This window comes from Canis lupus, chromosome 33 (assembly GCF_011100685.1).
Source record: "Canis lupus familiaris isolate Mischka breed German Shepherd chromosome 33, alternate assembly UU_Cfam_GSD_1.0, whole genome shotgun sequence".
NCBI classification, from domain to species: Eukaryota; Metazoa; Chordata; class Mammalia; order Carnivora; family Canidae; genus Canis; species Canis lupus.
This window is the reverse complement of record NC_049254.1, coordinates 10,450,710-10,473,558: the sequence shown is the minus strand read 5'-3', so window position 1 is coordinate 10,473,558 and position 22,849 is coordinate 10,450,710. Positions and strand designations below refer to the sequence as shown.

Genomic DNA, 22,849 nt, shown 5'->3' with positions numbered 1-22,849 from the left:
GAAAGTTTAATAGAGTGAACTTTTCTAACTGGTACAAAGAAAATGTATTTTTTCTTCAAAAAAAAAAACCTTATAACTAGAATAAATATTGGCCAAGAAGTTCAGAACTATAGTTGGAGTTGTTACAAATTTAAAATTAAAATTTCCCATCTAGCATCTCTCTTCCACAAACAAAACAAAACAAAACAAAAAAAGTAAAGACTTAATGACAAGTGGAGTATAGCATATTATAAACCATAGCATTTTATTTTTTTTTTATTTTTTTATTTTTTACCATAGCATTTTAAACAATGTAAAAGCAATAACAACACTGAAGGTGGCAGTGAAGGAGACTGGTGAAGTGGAAAAACAGGTGCTAGAATAAAGGCATTAAGGAATCAAGAGACATGGATTGAAGTTCATGAAACAGTAAACAAAAGTTAATCTACCTATTTAAAATTTCAGAAAATTGCAGACAAATTGTAAAATATAACTAACCAAATTAAAGATAGCATAGTTTAGTTAACAGTATCTTTTTTGGTTTTGATAATTCTATCGTGGTTATGGAAGCTTAGTTAACACTAGAGGAAACTGGGTAGAGAGTGTATGGGAACTTCTTGTACAATTTCTGCAATTTTTTTTTTCTGATTTTACTTCAGAGAAAAATGCTTTAAAAATTAAAGGTTATCAATGGGAGGAGAAAAAGCATAAGTACGCTATATTAGAATCTGTAATAATGTTGATGACCAACACTGCCCATTGCCATTGTTTCACATCCTAATCAAGAATCAGTACTGTTCAGGTATTCATCTTGTACTTGAAGCCATGATCTCAGAAGAAGCTAACTCTACTGCCACATCCAGGAAAGCCTGGATTAATCAAAGTGTAAACCAATTATTCTTCATAGTAATTAGTTAAGAATGAGCATGTCACTTAATTCTGACCAATGAGTAGTGAAAGGAAAACTGTTTAGAATTTTGTGAGAATAATTTCATCCTAAAAGAGATATGACAAGATGTCCTTTCTTCTTCCTCTGGGTTTTATGTGGGCTGTTTCATGCCTAGAACCTGTGGAATCAATTTTCTATGTCCAAAAATGAAATATATTCAATGTTTAGCTGAATAGATTAGAAAGTTCTTGAGTTCTTGATAATATATAATATAATTAATATAATAAATCCTGAGGCCTGTGAAACTATGAAATCATGAAGTTATATGAAATAAAATAATACTACACATGTTTTAAGCCAGATTGAGTTATTATATACAAGAAATTGAAAGCATTATAAATAAGGAAATTCATCATTGGAAACCATGCAATGTTGGTATTTAAGAAATGCATATGGACTTAATTGTTTGGAATTATCTTGATAACTATTGAATAAAAACAAAAGTATGTAAAGAAGGCTAACTCTAGTAAGTGGAGGTAGAATAAGATGAGGAGGATTTAATTTTTAATTTTCATTTGATGTCATTCAGTGCTGTTTGATTTTTCCCTTGTCAACCAGCTGCACTCCTGTATGTGTGTCATTTATGTAATTTCCAGATATTCGGAGGCAAAAAATATGTAAATATGTATAACAGGTAAAGTGTGTGTGTTTATAGAGATAAAGATAAGACCTACTGAGGAATTTGTACCCCAATTCATGGGCAATGGGTGAGAATTAACAACTCATCAAAGAATGCCTAATACACCTTTAAAATGATATTCAAAATCATCACGGACAATAAAATTAAAATAATATTAAAATATTCTTTGACATTGTTGGTATCTGATGGATGAAAGACTAATGAGGTTCTTTCTTGACCAGAATAGATCAGAATAGACACCCGAAAATTAATTTGACTGGAGAGTTGCTGGTTACATCGATTTTGAAAGCCTTACTAATCCATGTCAATGCTTTCTGGAGCAGGTTTTGATTTTCCCTCATACTAGATAAAGAGAAAACAAAAGCATGCATGTGTTCATAAATGTTCTCAAGTTTATATAAGTTGCAAGCAATGAAGCTGTGATTTGAACATTTTTCTTTTTTAAAACCTTTTGATTGTAAGCGTTTGTCTAATATTTACTTAAGAATAATTCTATGAAAGGAAGACTCTAGGCTCCTCTCTGTTACTCCTTCACTGATGGATAAATTTGGGCAGAGATAAGCATACTTTTTGCAGACCCTCTAAAGTTTCTTTATGACTCTACTGTTCACAAACAGGAAAATCTAGTCTTCTAATTTAGATTTCTCAATTTTAAACTTGATATTTAATTTCCACCCACTTTACTTTTATTTGTCTCCCAAAAAGGAACCAGAAAAATGTATGTAATATAATTGTCCCTAAAAACTACAGCATTAATCACTAACCATTTCTTCCTACAGCTTTCTTTTCTCTTTGAGAGGAAAATAATTGGTCTGATAAGTTTGAAGAGCTTAGTTGGATGGACATATAAATAGTTTTTTGAAATTTTAGTACTGCAGCAACCTCCTCTTTAGAAGCTTTTAGATTAATATAAATCAAATATTTTAATTACTATAGAAAAATTAAGAGATCTATGTTTATTTTTATTTTTCAGATTAAACTTCAGTTTTATTGATCTTCTCATACTGGCATTTAAAGGTAGTGTTTGATTTTGCTCTTCTTTCTTCTCCTCCCTCCTTTTCTTTCTTAACTTTATGAGGGTGAGAAGTCTGTTTTGTGTTCTGCTTTATAACTTTTAAATATTTATAAAAGCTTCCCTAGCAAAATATTTATCCTTAGTCTGTTCCGTTCGGTGAATTGCCAGACAATAAACAGGTACAAAATATTGTCACCTTGCAGTATTTCTTAAATGGCAGTCATTACATTTTTTTTCCACTTCAGAACTCATAGATTGTACTTTAATTAAATAAATTATATTTTCTTTCTCATCATAGTTTCTGAGTGTTAGATCAAGACCTAGAAACTATTTAATTTGAAATGAATATATTAGCTGTGTGGTAAGCTTAAGGATTTTGGAATTGATCAAGGAAGAGACAGGACCAGGAGAGACAGTAATACATAGCACGATTCACTGGTCACTGCTTGGACAGAACGGTATGAGAGGAGAAGTTTCTTCCAGGAAAAGGCTTTCCAAAGACAGTGGCAAGAGGAACCACTTGGAAGGGGAAGTGGGGAAGAGAGTAGACCTCTCCAGGAAAATCAGAGAGGGGCAAATGTATATTAGTGTCACCCAGCAGCAAGTTGTAGAGTTTCTGGGTCATTGTTGTAGAGGGCATTTGTAGTTCAGGGTTTTTCATAACCTCAGGGTTTATCCTATCTATGGCTACCAGATGTTGAGTGCAGCTTTGAGAGGTATACAAAGTAAATAAACTCTAAATAGCTAAAAATATATTTATTTGTACTATATTTAAAATGATTTTTGTGTAAGAGTTTGATGTTGGCACGAGTAAGCTTTGGGCTAATTTGTTGTTGGCTGCCCTGAAGGAATAAGCAACATGCATCCATTTAGGCCAATACACAAGGGCCCTCTTTGGCCCATTTATATAACAACCGCCAAGTGTGAAACAGAAATATATGTACAATTTATTTTTTTCTTTTCTATTTATTGAATGAGTTAACCTGTACTGAACAATAAGTGTGTTCTTTTAGAAGATATATTATATAATTTTGTCACTGGTAAATTCATCAGCAGGTAGCATACACTCTTTATCACAAATTGTTATAGGGTAAACTATTTTGCAGCTTTAACACAAAGTAAATTGTTTGAATATCAGTAAGATAGAAAACCATTCCCTGAAGCCAGATATTCTGGCCAAAAGTTTGGAAATGGTTTTTGCTTACTTACTTATTGACAAATTAAGCATCAATATTTAAAGGGGAAAAAGAAAAGCCCAGAATGAAATCATATTTACAAAATGCCCAAGGTACTAAGGAGGAATATATAATATTATTCTGAAATGTTCTCTGAAAATATCTGGGTTTTACAAAGAGAAATTTAAGTTGTGGTGCAAAGGGAATGGTGAAATTGGATAAAGCAATGCCCTTTTCTAAAGTGATATGTTACCAACTATAATAAAAAATTTGATATATTTATTAGAAGAATTTCTTAGTGCCTATAAATGACTGTTATCCTATTACTTCTTTCATGCTTTAGGAATTAAGTTTGAAATTATTATCAGGGTAAAATTCCAGTAGGTAACATCTTGTTGAAACCATAGATTTGGATTATTTTAGAACAAATACTGTCTCCTGTACACATGGGAATTTAGTACATCTCTTTCCAAAGCAAATATTCTTTATTATAAATAATGATGCTAAATGGTAACTGTTGATATTCAATAAAATAAACCTCCTTTTCTCTGTTTCATTTGCCAAAATAGAGTGAATGGGATATGCTTTTGTCTTGCCCAGTATCACTTTAAGAAACCAATCTTTTCCCCTTGTTGGTTTAAGTGGTTTGAATGGGTTCAGAAGCAACCTGTGTTAATGGAATTTTTTTGTTTCAACATATTATTAAATAAAACTAGTCTTGTTATTTGAGTAGAAATTTGGTTCTTTATGAAAGACGGGAAGGAGGAATTAAAGTGCATAAGACAGAGTAATACTGCTTTTCCTTTTTTTGACTGGGAAGCTACCATATAGAAGGGAGATAATGACTGGAACAACACAGTTATAAACTATTGAATATTAGACTGAAATGGGTCCTGGGAATACACTAACCAAATATCTTCAACTTACAGAGGGGAAGGCCCATAAATATAAAGAGCTAGGTAACTGTGAGCCATCGTTGTGATGTGACAGTGTTCTAGAGGCTATTGAACAAATAAGCTATTATGAGAACTTCATCTTTGTTAATCACCAAGAAAGTAAAATACAAGAAAAGGGAGGAATGGGAACTTTTTTTCTGGTACTATAAGGGTTAGTGTAATATAAAATTTCTTATCATAGGATATGCACTAAATTTGAGGTTTGAAGGTAATAAAATATACTCATGACATTGCAATATAATGAAATATGACTGGCATTGAGAATAAAATCTAGATACCAAAGATAACCAGGTGTCACTACATGCACCTGGTAAGCACTCAATAATTATTAATTTCTTTCATCACTTTCTTTTCCACAACAAAGAGACGATTCTTTGGGAAATATATGAGTTCTCTTTGTATGGCCTCTTGGTAGCAGCTTAATTTTTCTAGCACTTTGTCCCTTTTGATAATGGGGATAATTACACAGTGCTTGCTACTTATGTAGCATATTGAGTTCCTGTTGCTAAATGATATAGATCCATGAGTTTAAGATATGTCCATGCACAAAGTATTATCATTGACGATTTAATGTTTTTTATAGTTTCACAAAGAGTATCTTTGTGATCACTTTGAAAGATTTATAAGGTTTATTATCATTTGGAAATTCTTGTCTGAGAATTAGCATGAATGGTGCAGGGAAGCCTAAGGGCTGTTAGACATTTTAAGGACAGCACTATAAATGGTAATTACTAGCTTAAACATGTATTTGTTCCAATGAAATATAACCCTCCATTTCCTTCCCATTTCTAGCTGTGAAACATGACTTCTCTAAAAGCAGGGAGTAGGATTTTTCAACACCTGCCAGAAATGTGTATAGGATACATTAAATTCATGAAGAAAACAGTGTGAGTTCTAAAGGCAAATGAAGTAGTGTTCTAGGTGGTGCACATGGAAGAATAATATTTCTTTATTATTTCATCTCACTATGAGCCTAGTGATAGAAACCAGTGAAGAGAGGAAGCTTATGAATGGAGAAACTTACAAGATTCTTAGTAATAATATTTTAGAAAGTTTTTCTGGAGAATAGTTGTCTGAAGCCTGTGATCACAGCTTTAAAAACAGATAACCTTCTTCAGAATTATCAACAAGATTTAAAAGTGACTTTGAAGGAGGTAAATTGTGTGCCTGAGTGGCTTAGTTGGTTAAGTGCCTTCAGCTCAGGTCATGATCGCAGGGTCCTGGAGTTGAGTCCCACATAGGGCTTCCTGCTTAGTGGGGCGTCTATTTCTACCTCTCCGTCTACCCCTCCCCCTGCTCTTGCTCTCTCTCTCTCTCATACTCACACTCACTCTCTACTCTCTTTCTAAAAAAATATATTTTTTTATTTTTTTTAAATGAAGGAGCTAAATCATTTCATATGGTTTGTGAGGTCAGCCTTGAGTTTTTTGTATGGGATTACATGGGGGAAAATCATGCATATGTTGTACTCATTATATGGCAGATTGCTTAATATGTCAATAGATGCCTTTTAAATTTTAGACATTATTACATCATACTGGTTTTTAAAATATTTTATTTATTTATTTTAGAGAATGAGACAGCGAGTGGAGGGAAGGGCAGAGGAAGAGGGAAAAGGAGAATCTCAAGCAGAGGGACTCAATCTCTCTCTAAAAAAAAAAAAGCAACAACACATTTTAGGAAAATAGAGGAACAAATATATATGCAACCATAACAATAGTGTCTGCAAGCAACAGGTATTGCTCCTAAGTTTCTTCATGTCATAGCCCAAACAACTCTCTGTAGGAAAGCTCCTAACTCAAGGATAAAATCTCAGCTAAATGAGAAAAATTTTAATCCCCTCCTAACTGGCTAGTAAAATAACAAAGAAAATTGACTATACGTGGACATAATAGTTAACTAGAGCAGAGGTCAAGTCAAATAGAAAGCAGTGTAATATATGTCTTTTCAAAAATTTTATAAGAAGGAAATGAAATTTTAAATTTCTTCTCCCATAAAATATTAGTTTCATGTATACTTTTCACTCTTATAATCTTAGAAATGAGTTGGAGTGGAGATAGTTTAAATACTCTTCTGTGAAGTATAGATTTAGCTAATGAAGCCCAGGAATACTGAAGGCCCTTCAGAACAATCCTTGTACTAATCTGGAACTAGAGTAAGATTGTGCCTCTCACTTGGTTCAGAAATGGATGGGAATAAATATTATAATCAGGTATCCCTAAGCCAAAGATCTCTATCAAATATGGATTTCTCAGCTTCTCTGAACATTAGGCTGATTCTTAGTGTTCTGTACATTATCCTGGGGTAAATAATATAAGTTATTTTAAAAAGATAGCAGGCCTGGAAAGAGCCATTCTATAGCATGTAATGGAATGGCCATAACTAGCATGGACTGGTTGGAGGATGGCTGAGACCTAGAGGCATTTGCCTTGCTGAAAAAGCCAAACTCAGTAGTGCACAGGGGCCAGTACCAGCATGTAAGAAACTTGGAAGTCACTATTACATCCTACCAAGAAGTGAAAAACTGAGTAGACTGAGAAACAAACAATTCTTAGGTGACTAAGAGAAATGAAGTCACAGGTCAAACTGCTCTTCCCAAATTGGAGAGACAAACAGGCATGTACAAAGAATCACAGCTTGACTGAGCTGAGGAAAAACTTCCACAGGACCAGTGCCAGGGTTGAAAAACTTGAAATGCAATTGACAAATTGGTGTTGGCTCAGTGAGGAGTAAATATTCTAAGGGAAGCTGGTCATCTAATGATTCCAATACTTTGTGATTTACAACCTGGAGTTCTACTAGGTTCACTCACAGTGAACACTGGAGAAAAATCTCTTCATGCTTCCAGCAGGGAGAGAAAAAAAATGAACAATTTTGAAAAAATGCCAGAGCATCTTATTCTTAACAAAATCCGTTCTTAAGGGAAACTATTTAACAGAGCCTAACCTGCTTTGGTTTTTATCAGAGCCCACTGACTTGGAGAAAGGAAATAACCAACTCCAGCCATTTGGAATGAGAGCTATACCTAATTCCAGCAAAGTCTAGACTTCCTTCCCCACCTACGGACAGGAGAGAGAAGCACTTGTGAGTTCACAGTCCAATGATACAGTACAGGCTTAATAGCAGATTGAAACCTAATCATCGGACTATAGAACATTTTCCTTCCCACCACATCTCACCACTACATTAATAAAGGCCTATTTATAGCAGTCCCTTTTAGCCAGTATGTCATGTTTAGTGGTCAAGAAAAAATTACAGAGGTTACTAAAGGATAAAAAATGCAGTTTGAGGGCACCAAGTGAGCATCAGGACAAGACTCAGACATGGCAGGGATGTTAGACTTATTGAATTGGGAATAAAAAACAAAAATGATTGACATACCTGGGTGGCTTAATGGTTGAATGTCTGTCTTTGGCTCAGGGCCTGATCCTGGGGTCCTGGGATCGAGTCCCAGATCGGGCTCCTGTCAGGGAGCCTGCTTCTACCTCTGCCTATGTCTCTGCCTCTCTCTCTGTGTCTTTCATGAATACATAAAATCTATTAAAAAATAAAAAATAAAAACTATGATTAGTATGCTGAGGGCTCTAATGGATAAAATACACATTATGCAAGAACAATTGGGAAATGTAAACAGAGACATGGAAATCCTAAAAACAAACAAACAAACAAACAAAAAACCTAGAGATAAAAAGACTAGAGATAAAAAAACACTAGCATATCTGAAGAATGCCTTAAATGGGCTTATTAGTAGATTGGATATGGCTGAAAATAAATCTCTGAACATGAGTATATATTAACAAAACCCTCCAAAACTGAAAAGAGAAAAATACTAGAAGAGAAATAACAGAATGTTCAAGAACTGTGGAAGAGCTTCAAATGTGTAATGTACATGTAATGGAAATACAAGAAGAAAAATAAACAAAAGGAAGGGAACAAATATTTGAAACAATAACAACTGAGAATTTCCCCCACTAACGTCAGATACCACACTACAGATTGAGAAAGCTCTGAGGACATCAAGCAAGATAAATTCCAAAAAAACTACACTTAGGCATAACTTCAAACTGAAGAAAGACAAAGATTAAAAAAAAATCTTTAAAGAAGGCTGCAGGGGAAACATCTCATCTATAGTTGAGCAAATATAAGAATTATATCCATCTTCTGCTCAGAAACAAGCAAGAAAAATGGAGTGAAATTTTAAAGAGTTGAGAGAACACACACACAGACTCAAAACAAGAATCCTGTATTCTGTAAAATTATCCTGTAAAAAAATGAAGGAAAAGAAATTGTTTACAAAGATTGAGAAAAACTTTTAGCAGTGGATCTGCATTACAAGAAATGTTAAAAAAAACATTCTTTAGAAAAAAGTAAAATAACATGGATTAGATACTGAGATCTACAATAAAGAAAGGGAGAGTATTAGATAAGTGATTAGTGAAGGGAAAACCAAAAAAAATTATCTTATTTTTAATTGATCTAATGTTAACAACTTGTTCAAAATAATAATAGCAACTATTTTTTCAATTATATATAGTTGTATATTATATATGCTTTACATACTTATGCGTAAGTAAAATAAATGATAATAGTGACACAGGGATACGAGAGTGAAATTAGGATTTTTTTCTTTCATAAGGTAGTCTCACTACCTGGGCAGTAATGTAGTGTTATTTAAAAATAGATTTGCATTAGTTGTAAATGTGTATTGTAAACTCTAGGGGAATTACTAAAAAAAAAGTTTTATTTTGTTTTTTTAAAGTAAATATGCCTGATAAGTTAAAAGGGAGATAGAATGCATTTATATAAAATGCTCAGTCAAAACCACAAAAGCAGGGGAAAAGTGGAAGATAAAATAAAGAAAGAACAAAGGCAACAAATAAACAGTAACAAATATGGTAAATATTAGTCTTAGTTTATCAATAATCACTTAGAATATTACTGGTCTAAATGCATCAATGAAAAGAAATTGTCAGAATGAATAAAAAAAAATACATTGTCTATAAGAAATCCACTTTAAATGTAAAAGCACATAAAGATTAAAGAAAAACACATCATCTTAATATGAATAAAAAAGGAGTAACTGCATTAAATTCAAATGGAGCAAGGAATATTATAAGGGATAAAGAGAGAAGGATATTACATAATGATAAAAGAGTTCTCCAAGAAGATATAATAATACTCTAACATGTCAAAATGCATGAGGCAAATACTGATAGAAATAGATGAATTCATTATTATATTTGGTGACCTCAACACCCCCATATCATAAATGGACAGATCTAGCAGGCAGAAAATCAGTAAGGACATAGTTGAGCTCAAGAGTACTATCAATCAACTGTACGTAGTGGACATCTATAGACTACTTTATCCAAGAACAGAATACATATTCTTTGCAAGCTCACATGTAACATTCACCAAAATAGAACCCATTCTGAGTCATTAAAAGTGCATTAATAAATTTAAAAAATATAAATTGTATAATGTCTGTTCTCCAAGCACACTGGAATTCAACTAGAAATCAATAACAGAAAGATAGATGGAAAACTCAAAATATTTGGAGATTAAGCAACACATTTCTAAATTACACGTGAGTCAAAATAGAAATCTCAAGTATAAATTTAAAGTATTTTGAACTAAATGGAAAAGAAAACAATTTATCAAAATTTGTGGGATGCAGCAAAGCTAGTGCTTAGAGGGAGATTCATAGCATTAAATTAATACATTAAGAAAGAAGAAAGATATAAAAATAAATGCTCTAAACGTCCACCTCAGGCAACTGAAGAAATAAAAGCAAATTAAATTTTAAGGAAGCAGCCAAAAAGAAATGATAAAAAAAGAGCAGAATTTGATGAAATAAAAAAAAAAAAGTGAATAGAGAACATAAATCAAATCAAAAGATGGTTCTCTGAAGAGATCAGTAAAATCAATAATCCAATGGCCAGACTGATGGAGAAGAAAAAGGAAGAGGACTCAAATCACCAATTTAAAAAAATGGGAGAGGAGCAATCATTACAGTTTCCATGGATATTAAATAGATAAAAAAGGACATTTTTGAACAACACTTATCCCCACATATTTGATAACCTAGATGGAATGAACCAATTCCTTGAAAGACACAATTTGCCAAAACTCACACAAGTAGACAATCTGAATAGACTTATATGTACTAAAGAAATTAAATAAATAATAACTTTACAAAACAGAAAGCCCAGGTCCAGATGGGTTAACTGGAGAATTCTGCAAGAAATAAATTATATCGGAGCGCCTGAGTGGCACAGTTGATTAAATGTAGGACTCTTCATTTTGGCCCAAGTTGTGATCTCAGGCATGAGATGGAGCCCTATGTAAGGTTCCATATTTGGTGTGAAGTCTACTTGAGACTCTCTCTCCCTCTATTTCTTCCCCCAGCTCATACTTGCACTCCCTGCTACTGTAATAAATAAATAGATCTTTAAAAAAAATAGATTATATCAATTATCTACCAACTCCTTCAGAGGAAAGGAGAAGGGATACTTCCTAACTCATTCTATGAGGCCAGCACTATTCTAATACCAAACAGTCACACATTATAAGAAAAGAAAATAAACCAATATCTCTCACGAATATAGATGCAAAAGTCTTCAACAAAAAATAGGCAAATCAAATCCAACAATGTATAAAAATAATTCTTTGCTGCAACCAATTGGGATTTATCTATTTGTACTATTGATTCAACACAATCCCAAACAAAATTCAGGCAAGTAATATTGACAAACTGATTCTAAAGTTTCTATGGAGAGGCAAAAGACACAATACTGAAGAGCAAAGTTGGTTGGTAGACTTCAGGATTTACTATGAAACTACAGTGATCAAGACAATGTGATATTGGGGAAGAATAGACAAATTAATTAACAGAATGAAATAGAGAATCCAGAAATAGACCCACATGAATAAATTCAACTGATCTTGGGCAAAAGCGTAAAGCAATATAATGGAGAAAGGGTACCCATATGCAAAAAAGATGAATCTAGACATAGACATTACAGCTTTCACAAATTAACTCACAATCAGTGATAGAACATGTAGACTCAAAGGTATAAAACGCATATAAGATAATTTAGGAAAATTATCTAGATGCCTTTGGGTGTAATGACTTTTTAGATTTTCTGTTAAAGGTACAATCCATATAAGAAATAATTGATAAGCCGACTTAAAATTTTCTGTTCCTCAAGAGATACTATCAATAGAATGAAAAGGCAAACCACATACTAGGAGAAAATATTTTCAAAAGTGACAACCGATAAAGCACCGTTACCTGAAATATACCATATATTCAAATTACTGTATAATATATAAATACTCTTTATAAGAAAAGAACCCAATTAAAAAATGCCCAAACGCCTTAAAAGACATCTGACCACAGAAGTTATATAGATGGCAAACAAAACAAAACATATCTAAAAAATGCTCCATGTTAGATGTCATTAGGGAAATGCAAATTAAAATCATAATTGAGTACTATTATACAACTATTAAAATGACCGTAATTCAGAACACTGATGACACTAAATACAGGTGATGAAAAACATAAACTTTAACTGCCTGTGGGAATGCAAGATGGTAATAACCACTTTGTGTGTACAGTTGGGTGGTTTCTTACAAAACTAAACATACTCTTATCTTATGATCCAGCAATCATGTTCCTTGACATTTTGCCTTCCCAAAGGGGTAAAAAACTCATTCCCACAACAAAACCTATACACAGATGTTTTTAGAAACTTTGGTCACAATTGCAAAAGTTGGAAGCAACCAAGAAGTTCTTCACTAGGTGAATGGATAAATAAACTGGTACAACCAGACAATGAAATATTTTTCAGAACTAAAAAGAAATGGGGAGGGGGGTGTGTGGATGGCTCAGTGGTTGAGTTTCTGCATTTGGCTCAGGTCATGAGATCTGAGTGAGATTGTGTCCCATATCGGGCTCCCAGTGGGGAGACTGCTTCTCCTCCTGCCTGCGTCTCTGCCTCCCTCTGTGTCTCTCATTAATAAGCAAATAAAATATTTTAAAAACATAAATAATAAATAAAAAGAAATGAGCTATCAGGCTATAACAAGACCTAGTAATATGCATTTAAATTTCCTCTAAGTGAAAGATGGCAGTTAAAAAGAGCTACATACTATATGATTCCAACTATTGGAATCCTGGAAAGCAGTAAAAAGATCTGTGTCTGCCAGGGGGTAAGAGGGATGGAGGGAAGAATAGGAACAGCAGAGAAGATTTTTAAGGCAGTGAAACTACTCTGCGTGATATTATGATGTTTGATATATGCCATTATATACTAGTCCATGCCGTTATATATTTGCCCAAATCCTTATGTTGTGACTTTGTTAAATTAATATATGTTAAACAGAGCCCTGGGATGTTGGATTGGAGCCAGGTTTCAGCAAAAGACCAAAAGGGGAAGTGAAAAAGAATATTTCGTTACACATCCTAGAGGAAAAACACAGCACACTTTGGTCAAGGCCACATTAGGTCAAGGCAGGATGCAGACAGAGAGACTGGGGCAGGATCTTGGGTACATGCCTTTATTAAGGGCTATGGTTAAGGTGCTTTGGGCTTCCTGGGCTGAGGCCAGATTGGTCAATTCAAATTTTAAAAGAGCCAGCTTTTGGGAAGCTTTGCAGGGATCTTACCTAAGGAAGGCCATAGGAAGCAAAGGAAAGTGCTTATCACAAGGGCAGTTTGGGAGTCATATCAGAACTTGTGACTCTATGGCAATCATCTAGGGCATGTATTCACTGGAGGGTCTAGTGGCAGTTCAAGGACGCTACAGGCCACTTGGCCACACAAAAATGGATACTGAACAGTAGTGTTACAGAGTATCTTAGTTAAACTCTCAACACCTTAAAATGTACAATATCAAGAGTGAACCCTGATTTAAACTATGGACTTAATGAAGATGTGTCAATGTAGGTTCATGAATTATTATAAATGTACCAGTCTAGTGGGGGATGTTGATCACATGAGAGGTCATGCATGTGAGAACAAAGAGAAATAGGAAATCTCTGTTCTTTTCCTCTCAATTTTCTTGTGAACCTAAAACTATGTAAAAAAAAATAATAATAATTCTATTTTTAAAAAATTGGAAGGTTAGATCTGGGTTGGTGCAACTGGTGCTCTCCACTCTGGTTACAGACCAAATCCCAAGTTTTATCAGTTAAAGAACTGAGTAACAGATTATAGCAACATAAGCAGTTACCAGATGCACCAAGTAATCACGAAGGCAGTACGAATTCAGAGTCAGCAAGATAGTGGTGGCATTTTTTTCCACTTCCCAATAAAAACACTTGATAATTACCCTATTCTGAGACTTGGTTTTGGAGGAAAAAATGATAATTTACCTGTAACAGTCGGGGACTCAGCAGATAAAGATTATGCTTTCAATTTGGGTGATTAAAGAACAGTTTAAAAAGAACAATGTAATATAAATATTGAATAATTATGTGGTACACCTGAAACTAATATGAAGTTATATGTCAATTATAACTCAGTATAAGTAAATACATAATAAATAAATAGAATTATGTAGGCTGATTGTAGGAAAAGCAGAAAGAATAGTGCAGAATTCAAGAGCTGACAATAGCTTCATTACCCCCATCAGAACTGAAGGAACATGAGAATGGAATTATTAGCACAATCTGGAAAATGATCTGTTGTAGCGGGCCACTGTTAGAGATGTAATGGGCCAAGGTAATCTAGCAGGGAGAGGCCAGAATAAAAAATACCCCCAATCTCACTCTTCTTTCTCCCTTAACTCTTTCTAGGCTCTCCAATAGCAGCCCAAATAGAAACACAAAGCTTGTGATTCCTTTCTGATAATCCATACAGACAAACCTCCAAAATAAGAGAGTAATGTGTGGACCAAAGGAAGACTGGATCAGAGGAGGTTGTATGGCATATATATAGAGAGAGCACTTGAAAAAAGAGCCTCAGATCCCGTGAAAGTGTCTCAAACTGGAAAAAAAATCTCGGATGTCTTTTTCAACTGAAAGGTTTTAGTGTTTGTTGTTAACTTCTGGCTTTGTTTTATACTACCATCAGCAGAAATATAAGCTTCTGAGCCTGCCAAGATGCTTTTAGGGAAAAAAAAAAAAAAAAGCTTAGTTTTCCACATTAGTGGATAGAATGTAAAAATTTAATCTATGTTATACTAGATTTGGAAAGATTTCTGGGGCAATGAGAGAGAAAAATCAGGCAAAGAGAAGGCCCCCTAATGAAAATAATTAGGTACCAATTTATTTCCCAGATTCCTACAGTATTTGAAAGTCTAAACAAAAAGAAGATGATAGACAGATGATAGATAGATAGATAGATAGATAGATAGATAGATAGATAGATGATAGAGATATAACATTTAAAATCTAGACATTATATCTCTGCACCTTAAGATCATAGGAGGACTTCAAGAACATTAAGATAAACAGTGAGAGGACACTGAAATAGTTCATTCATGCCATTTGGTCAGGCCTGGGGATACCTGATACTTTAAGAGTGAATAAGTAGCAATGAAAGACAACGTGGAACCCATGACAAAATTGAATAAATATAAAAATTATATGCAAAACATGAGGAAGAGCAATAATGAAAAATGATTATATTCTCAGAAAAAAAGATATATTGTTGACACCATTTTAGTCCTCTAAGCTAATGAATAAGAAAGTCAGAGACTGAAATTAGAAGATTGGCAGAGTTAGGAAAATAATGCAAAAAAAATTAGATTGTTAGAGGAGTGAAAGTTCTAGAAATTGACAAAAACAAAATGTATACTGAAGCAAAATGAAAAAGAAGTGTATGGGACACAAAGAAAGAACTTTTGGAGTAAAGGGGAAAGTATACTGATAAAATAATTGATATAATTCTTTTTTTTTTTTTTTTAGATTTTATTTATTTATTCATGAGAGACACACAGAGACAAAGGCAAAGACACAGGCAGAGGGAGAAGTAGGCTCCCTGCAAGGAGCCTGATATGGGAATCCATCCCCCCAGGATCATGCCCTGAGCCAAAGGCAGATGCTCAACTGCTGAGCCACCCAGGCATCCCAATTCACATAATTCTTGAATACCTATTTTTGGCATTGTATTACCTAATAGGGATATCCTATCATTATAATGTCTTTATTCCTGGGGGAAAAATCCAAATTATAAGTGTTAGCAAATATGAAATTAAAAGACTAAGTCATAGGTGAATAAGAGGTGGCTCCCATTAGATGGAATGGTTAGTAAATATTCCTTTGTAAAGAAGACATATACTTGAGCCTTAAAAATTACCTAACATTATCTGCACCCTCCCCCCCCCCCAAAAAAAAAGTAAGAGACAATGGGACAATATGGGCACTATTCTGGAGAAAAGAGATTGGGATGTATAGGAAGCTTAAAAAAATACTAGGTACTATAATAAACGTTTTACATGTATTTAAACTAAATTAACTATACATCTCTCTTTCACCACAATTCTATAAAATGAAGATTGTAGATATGGACACTGATGTCAAGAGACAGTAATTGATTTGCCCAAGGTAATGGAGTTTTTAAATGGCTGACTTAAAACCAGGTCATCTTGACTCCAAATCCCATAGAGAATAAATTCTGAAGAGCAGTATTTTTGGCTAATTGTTATGTCTGAACAAAATATTACAATTAGTTGAAATAAGAATGTGCCTGAAAAGGGGGAAATGTCAAAATTGAGGAAAGGCTTTAATTTGAAATAACAAAGAGGTCACCAAGTACTGGATAAAATTCTCAAAAAGCATAAAACGTTGAGCCATATTCCACACAAATTATCATTGTTATCTATGAAGAAAGCCGGATTTAAATAATGTTTAAAAATTCAGAGGAAAACAATTATGCTAAATCAGTGGGATCCTTCTTTTGCTGGGTGAACTGGGGAGACCCTGGACCCTGAGGCCTTGACCCAACCAACATATCCTATAGATATTGTGGAAGAGTTGGTCTCCTCATGTGAAAGAATTCAAGGACAGACACAACACAGTGGCTGAGGGACCCAAGTGAGAAAGTTTATCAAAGTGAAAGTACATGCTGGGTATGTGAGAGCCGGTAAGTCAAGAAAGAATGAGAGGTGTCTCCCCTGCCACCCCCCACCAGGGTTCAGGTTTCTATCTTTCATTGACAGTTCTTAACAAGGGGGAGGGATTTTTATTACTTGATATCAGGATTTTTTGGGAAAAAGGGTTTCCTGCTTTTTCTTCCTTACTTGGCCAGAGGTTTCCAATCTATTTTGTCAGCCGTCTTGGGCTTGTGTGATTTGATCTAGTTTCTTGTGACTGTTTTGGAGTGCTGTCAGGACAGGCCTCTGACTTTCCCAATAGCTGGCTATGACACTCTCTTTGCTGGCCTCCAAGCATCCTCTTGGAAGCTAACTGTCTCTAACATTTCAAGGTACCACTCTTCTCCAGGATACTGTGATATCCTCTACATTCAGCCACCAGATGGAGAAACATTTAAGGATTACATTGCCAACTGTTTACAGGCCTGGTTTAGAAGAAACACAGGCTGTATCTTCTGTGTCACTGGCTATTTCCCAGTCATAATGTAGCCTAATACCTAGTGAGTCTTGGAAAGTCATCTTCATCTGTACTCAACATGGAAAACAGGTTTAAGACCATTAACAGTGTTTGCTACAGGAAAGCATAGAAATGGGGTAATATGCTATGTGCTTTGGTGGAAAATAGAACTTATTAGTTAGTTCAGAGACACAGGCAGAGGGAGAAGCAGGCTCCATGCAGGGAGTCCGATGTGGGACTTGATCCCAGAACTCCAGGATCAAGCCCTGGGCCGAAAGCAGATGCCCAACCCCTAAGCCACCCAGGAGTTCCTTATTTTAGTTTGTTTCTTGTAGATGATGGATGAACACTGGGAGTCAAAACTTTGATTCATATAGCACAACACTCAGGAACACTAGTCCTTTGGGAATTAAATATCTACATATAAAAAAATAATAATATTATAGAACACTAGCTAACAAATCATATAAGCTTTCAGTGTTGAAGGACTTTGTAATCACAACATCAAATATGGAAAACATAAAAGATATCACAGATTTGTGAAAATAAAATTTAAAAACATAGCTATCAGGGCAACTGGGTGTCTCTGTTGGTTAATCATCATGGCTCAGGTCATGATCTCTGGGTCCTGGGATGCAGCCCTGCCTTAGGCTCCATACTCATTGGGGAGTCTGAGTATTTCCCTCTCTCTCCTCTGCCCTTCCTCTTTCTCTGTCTCTCAAATAAATAAATAAATAAATAAATAAATAAATAAATAAATATCTTTAAAGTGAAACAAAATGAAACAAAACCATAGCTACCACAATAAACCCTAATAAACTATCATTGAAAGAAGGAGTGGTGTTTATCTGGGTAAATTTATTTGTTAAATAGTTATTAGAATTAAGTTTTACTATGTTTTACTCTGAAATAGTAATAAAGAAATAAATTCCTGAAAAAAATATGTAGTTTTACAGAAAGATTTTTTTTAAATGCTAGTCAATTGTAAATATTTAGCACCACTAGAAATCAGAAATGCACAATTGACGGGAAAAAATATTTGGTATTAGCATACTTGTAAATTTTATAACGAATTATTCTACAAGATCCTGTTAAGGATGTGAGGAAATAAATACTCTCAAGAAGTGTAGAAAAGAATTCAAATTGTTTCACTTTTTCAGGGTCGTTAGGCAATTGATAGCAAATACTTTAGAAATTTATACTCTTACAAAGCATTTAAATTTTTAGTTAGCTTGGTCTAATACAATTAATAGATGCATTATTTGATAGACACGTAATTATCCAAATATTTTTAAACGTAGGTTTACTATTACTCAGTTATGGTTAAGGCCAACAGATCTGGAGAGCTGCTTTTTGAAAGGATGGTTTGTTACAGTCCCCAAGAGATGGGGATACACATCACAGTACAAGGCCACATGGGAAAGCAAGCATCAGTATCTGTCAGGAAGCAGAAAGAGTGAGGGGAAAACATGGGCAAGACAGTTTATTATAGTTTCTATGAGAAGGCAAAGAAAGTAAATAGCTTTAGAATCACGTGATTTGAATAACTTTGGCAGACTCTGGGACTTAAGAGTTATCCCTGCTTTTCCTGTCCTGCCCCTGGGGTGTTGAGGGGTAGATGGTCCAGAGTGAAAGAGTTAAATAAAAGAAGTAATAGTGGAAGTATGGGTTTTGGATTAGTTGGTTTGCATATGAAAAACATACTTGTAGGTGAGCCCTTTACTATCTCTAAGAACTGACTAGCCCCTGCAAGAGCAATCTCTGAGACCAGCAAGTCCCAGGAGGTTGAAACATTAGAAAAGACGCATTATTTCTTGTAATTAGAAAAATGACACACAAAACAAAACAAAGAACAAGAGAGTAAAACACAATAATATGTTGGAATATTAATCAAAAGAGTTACTAGAAAATGTGTTACAAAAGCCTTTTTCCATATTTGATCAGTTAAATATTCAGTATTTTTTTTGCCTCAGAGAAAAGATAAACACAGCATGCATCAGGAGAGGGGAGGAAAGGGGAAGGAAACTTCTAATGTCTGATGTTTTGAAAGACTTGAACTTAACCAAAGTCAAATTACCTCCAGCAAAGATCAATAAACAGATGATAAAAATTTCTTTTTCAGGGGAGAGAGCAAGAATCGTAACCAAGTGATAAATAAATACATAGATTCTTTGGGTTTTGAAGAGAATGTTCTGAATTCAGGTTGTACCCTATCTTTGAGCAGGAGGTTGGAGATTTGTTTAAAATTCCAAATAACCAGCAAAGTTGGAGTATCCAGGGCAGAAGAGGCCTGGATCTCTTTTATAAGTTTATGCAGGTGTCATGACCTCATAGGAGAAAATGCTGTGTGGTGTGTCTATGCAACAGAACTTACAGTCCTCCTTAACAGAACTTAGAGTTTCCTTGGTCATCGGGAATGATAGGACACCGGACGCAGGAAAATGACACCCTGTGACTGAAGGGGGCACTGAGTTTTTGTTTGTTTTGTTTCGGTTTGGTTTTTTAGTGAGGCTAAACAAGTGACAAATACTTGTAATTTTTATTGTGGAAAATACTCTTAGTAATAATAATATTATGATTTCCATCAAGAACCAGGTATGTGGGACGCCTGAGGGCTCAGCGATTAAGGGTCTGCCTTTGGATCAGGGCAGGATCCCAGATTCCTGGGTTCAAGTCCCACATCCGGCTCCTTGCATGGAACCTGCTTCTCCCTCTGCCTGTGTCTCTGCTTCTTTTTCTGTGTCTCTTATGAATAAATAAATAAAATCTAAAAAAAAATAAAAAAGAGTATATGTGTATAAAATGCCTCATCACTCATGCTGAGGACCTTTCAGTCTAATTGAGACTATGAGACCTTTCAAAATGCACAATGTAAATTGGATTGTAAAGGATAATAATTTACTAAAACACTTGCTAAGTTATTTTAATATATCACATTTGTGATGTAAAAATATCTGTGGTTATTTATTAATGCATTAGATGAAATGATGTTAAGGATGGGTCTAAGAATTATTGTAATTTCAGAATACTAACAGAAATATTTCAAAAAATCTGCATTGACTATAGGTAATATGAAAATGTGTGATTTTTATTTCAAGTTCTAAAGTCACAGCTACTGCTTTTATTACTGTTGATTTTTACCTACATTCATACTTGAGTGAAATGTAAATTTCGATTCAAATTAAGTGAATATAGAAATCTATTATTTTCCCATCCACAACCATAAACCCCCTGAATTTTTGCCCTGTGACAAGGGCCATATATAACCCATGGTTAGTCTTGGAGATATGATTTCCTTTGTTGGTATTTTAAAATAGGTGTCTTAAAAGTTACTGGATGCATTATTTAAAAACCACTGTTAAAAAAAAATAAATAAAATAAATAAAAACCACTGTTAAAACACAGAAACAATAGAAATCTAGTTAGAGTCACTGCCCTCTCTTTTTCTTTTCTCTCAATGCTTGGCTTCACTTATTTATTTATTTATTTTTAATGGTCTTCAAATTCTTAAATAAAAATCATGAATAAAGCATCCTGGTAAGTTACCTTTCTGTGAAACTACATACTCCTTTCACAGAAAGAGGGATCTAAGAATTATAATTTATTTTATTTTATGGAATTTTAAAAATGCCACCTTTCACTTCCAAGTATGCATATATGAAAAAATATTTTAAAAAATTCAAATTCTAAAGTCAAGAGAAAAATTAATAAAAATATAGTCATGGACTTCCAGTTTCAGCTCATGACGTACTTAGAAATCACCACTGCTATTACAATAAATTTCGAACAAATTGAAATTTGAACAAATAGAAGATCAAGGGCTCTTCCTGGACCTAACAGAAAATTAAGATCATAGGACAGACTGTTACTCTAAAATTTAGAGAGACAGACAAATCAAAATTGTCACAGCAAGACTTACCTTCTGTAGCAGAAGCTGCTAGAGCCGTGAACTGGTGGAAACCTTCTGACAATTTTCATGAATTGCTGGAGGCCAATAGGAAAATCAGAGTGAGAAACTCCTAGAAACCACTATTGGTCCCATGCTTTCACTGAGTTTTAACTCTAGGAATCCCAATAGGTTCTCAAAATGAAGAGGAAAAAAAATCCATTTTTCCCTCTGGTGGAGGGTGGGAAGAATAACCACTGTGAAATGCATCCAGTGCGTTCTCCACCGCAAAGACTTACTTTCCAGCAGAAAGTATTTTAACAGAGCCTTTTCTATTGGGGAAGAGCATTTCTACTACTCCAGCCTCCTTTAGCCTTCCTGTCACATCTACGTGGGAAACAAACAAACAAACAAACAAACACACAAACAAAACCCCAAAATGTAAAGCTGTAAACACATGAGAAGGTCACAGCACAAATATACAAGCTCACAAAGACAAAACAAAACAAAACAAAACAAAACCTGAGATTTAATATAAAACTGTAGAATATGCCTCCTCACTTACACCTTAGTACTGTACTAACAAGACTTTGGTTTAGCAATAATTAATTATAGGCGAAGAACTAAGGGATGCAGATCCCTTGAGGATGAGTACTTAGTAGAGCCCAAAATCAAGAGGACACATAAATCAGGACACCAGCAGAATTTGAAGCCTCTTAACCACCGTAGCATACATTAAACATAGTTTAACTGCTAGCCAGATTAACATAAAATTTCATGAGGAAGGTTCATTTTTTAGCTTATTTTACCAGATAAATCATGTCTGGCTTTCAACAGAAAATTACAAAACATGCAAAAAAAAAAAAAAAGTAATCCCAGGATTTCCTGGAGAATGGGGAAAGTATTGGATAGGTGAGGCAAAGGAGAATTTTTAGGGCAGTGAAAAGATATATGATGTAAGGCCTTTCACAAAACCTACATAAATGTACAGCCCAAAGATTAAACCTTAATATATATAAATTTTAAAAATAATTATGTAGGAGGTAATGGGATCCCTGGATGGAATGTGGAATGTGACAATACATTCTAACTGTGTTTATGAAACAACCTCACTGAAGGTCAGTGTGAAAAATAGTGCTGACAATAAGTTTGGAAATTAACAGAATCTCTAAAATTAAATCAGAAGCAATTGTACATAAGTACTATACCATAGCTGATAAAATTATTTTTCAAAGGGGAAAGGTTTAGTAATTCTGATACTTTAAATATGTATACTGGGATTAAATAATCAAATAAATGGGTGCTGGATGGTGGGCACCAGGTTTCTTATTGTTGGAGTGAGAGTTTATTTTTTATTTATTTCTAATTTTTATTTTTTTAGTGATTTTATTTATTTATTTAAGAAAGAATAAGAAAGAGAGAGAGAGAGAGTATGAGCAGGGAGGAGAGGCAGAAGGAGAGAGGGAAGCAGACTTCCTGATGAATGGGGAGCCCAACAGGGGGCTCTATCCTAGGACCCTGGGATCATGACCTGAGCCAAAAGCAGATGATTAATGACTTAACAGACTGAGTCACCCAGATGCCCTTGGAGTGAGAGTTTATACACAAGAAAGGGAGGAAGCTAGAATGATGCATTTATAATGCGTTAAAGTTGGAATCATCAATATTCCCTCATATATGTATAGCTT

At 34.3% G+C, this 22,849-nt stretch overlaps 1 long non-coding RNA gene across 1 annotated transcript in view; it reads right to left on the bottom strand.

Moving 5' to 3' along the window:
- Positions 1-8,203: 8,203 nt before the first annotated feature.
- LOC111093816 overlaps positions 8,204-22,849 on the bottom strand; it is a 46,991-nt gene continuing 32,345 nt past the window's right edge. The window contains exons 3-4 of the long non-coding RNA XR_005383052.1: positions 21,195-21,259; positions 8,204-8,251 (exon numbers count right to left, since the gene is read on the bottom strand). This is a non-coding gene — a long non-coding RNA (uncharacterized LOC111093816). The remainder of the gene's footprint in view (positions 8,252-21,194; positions 21,260-22,849) is intronic.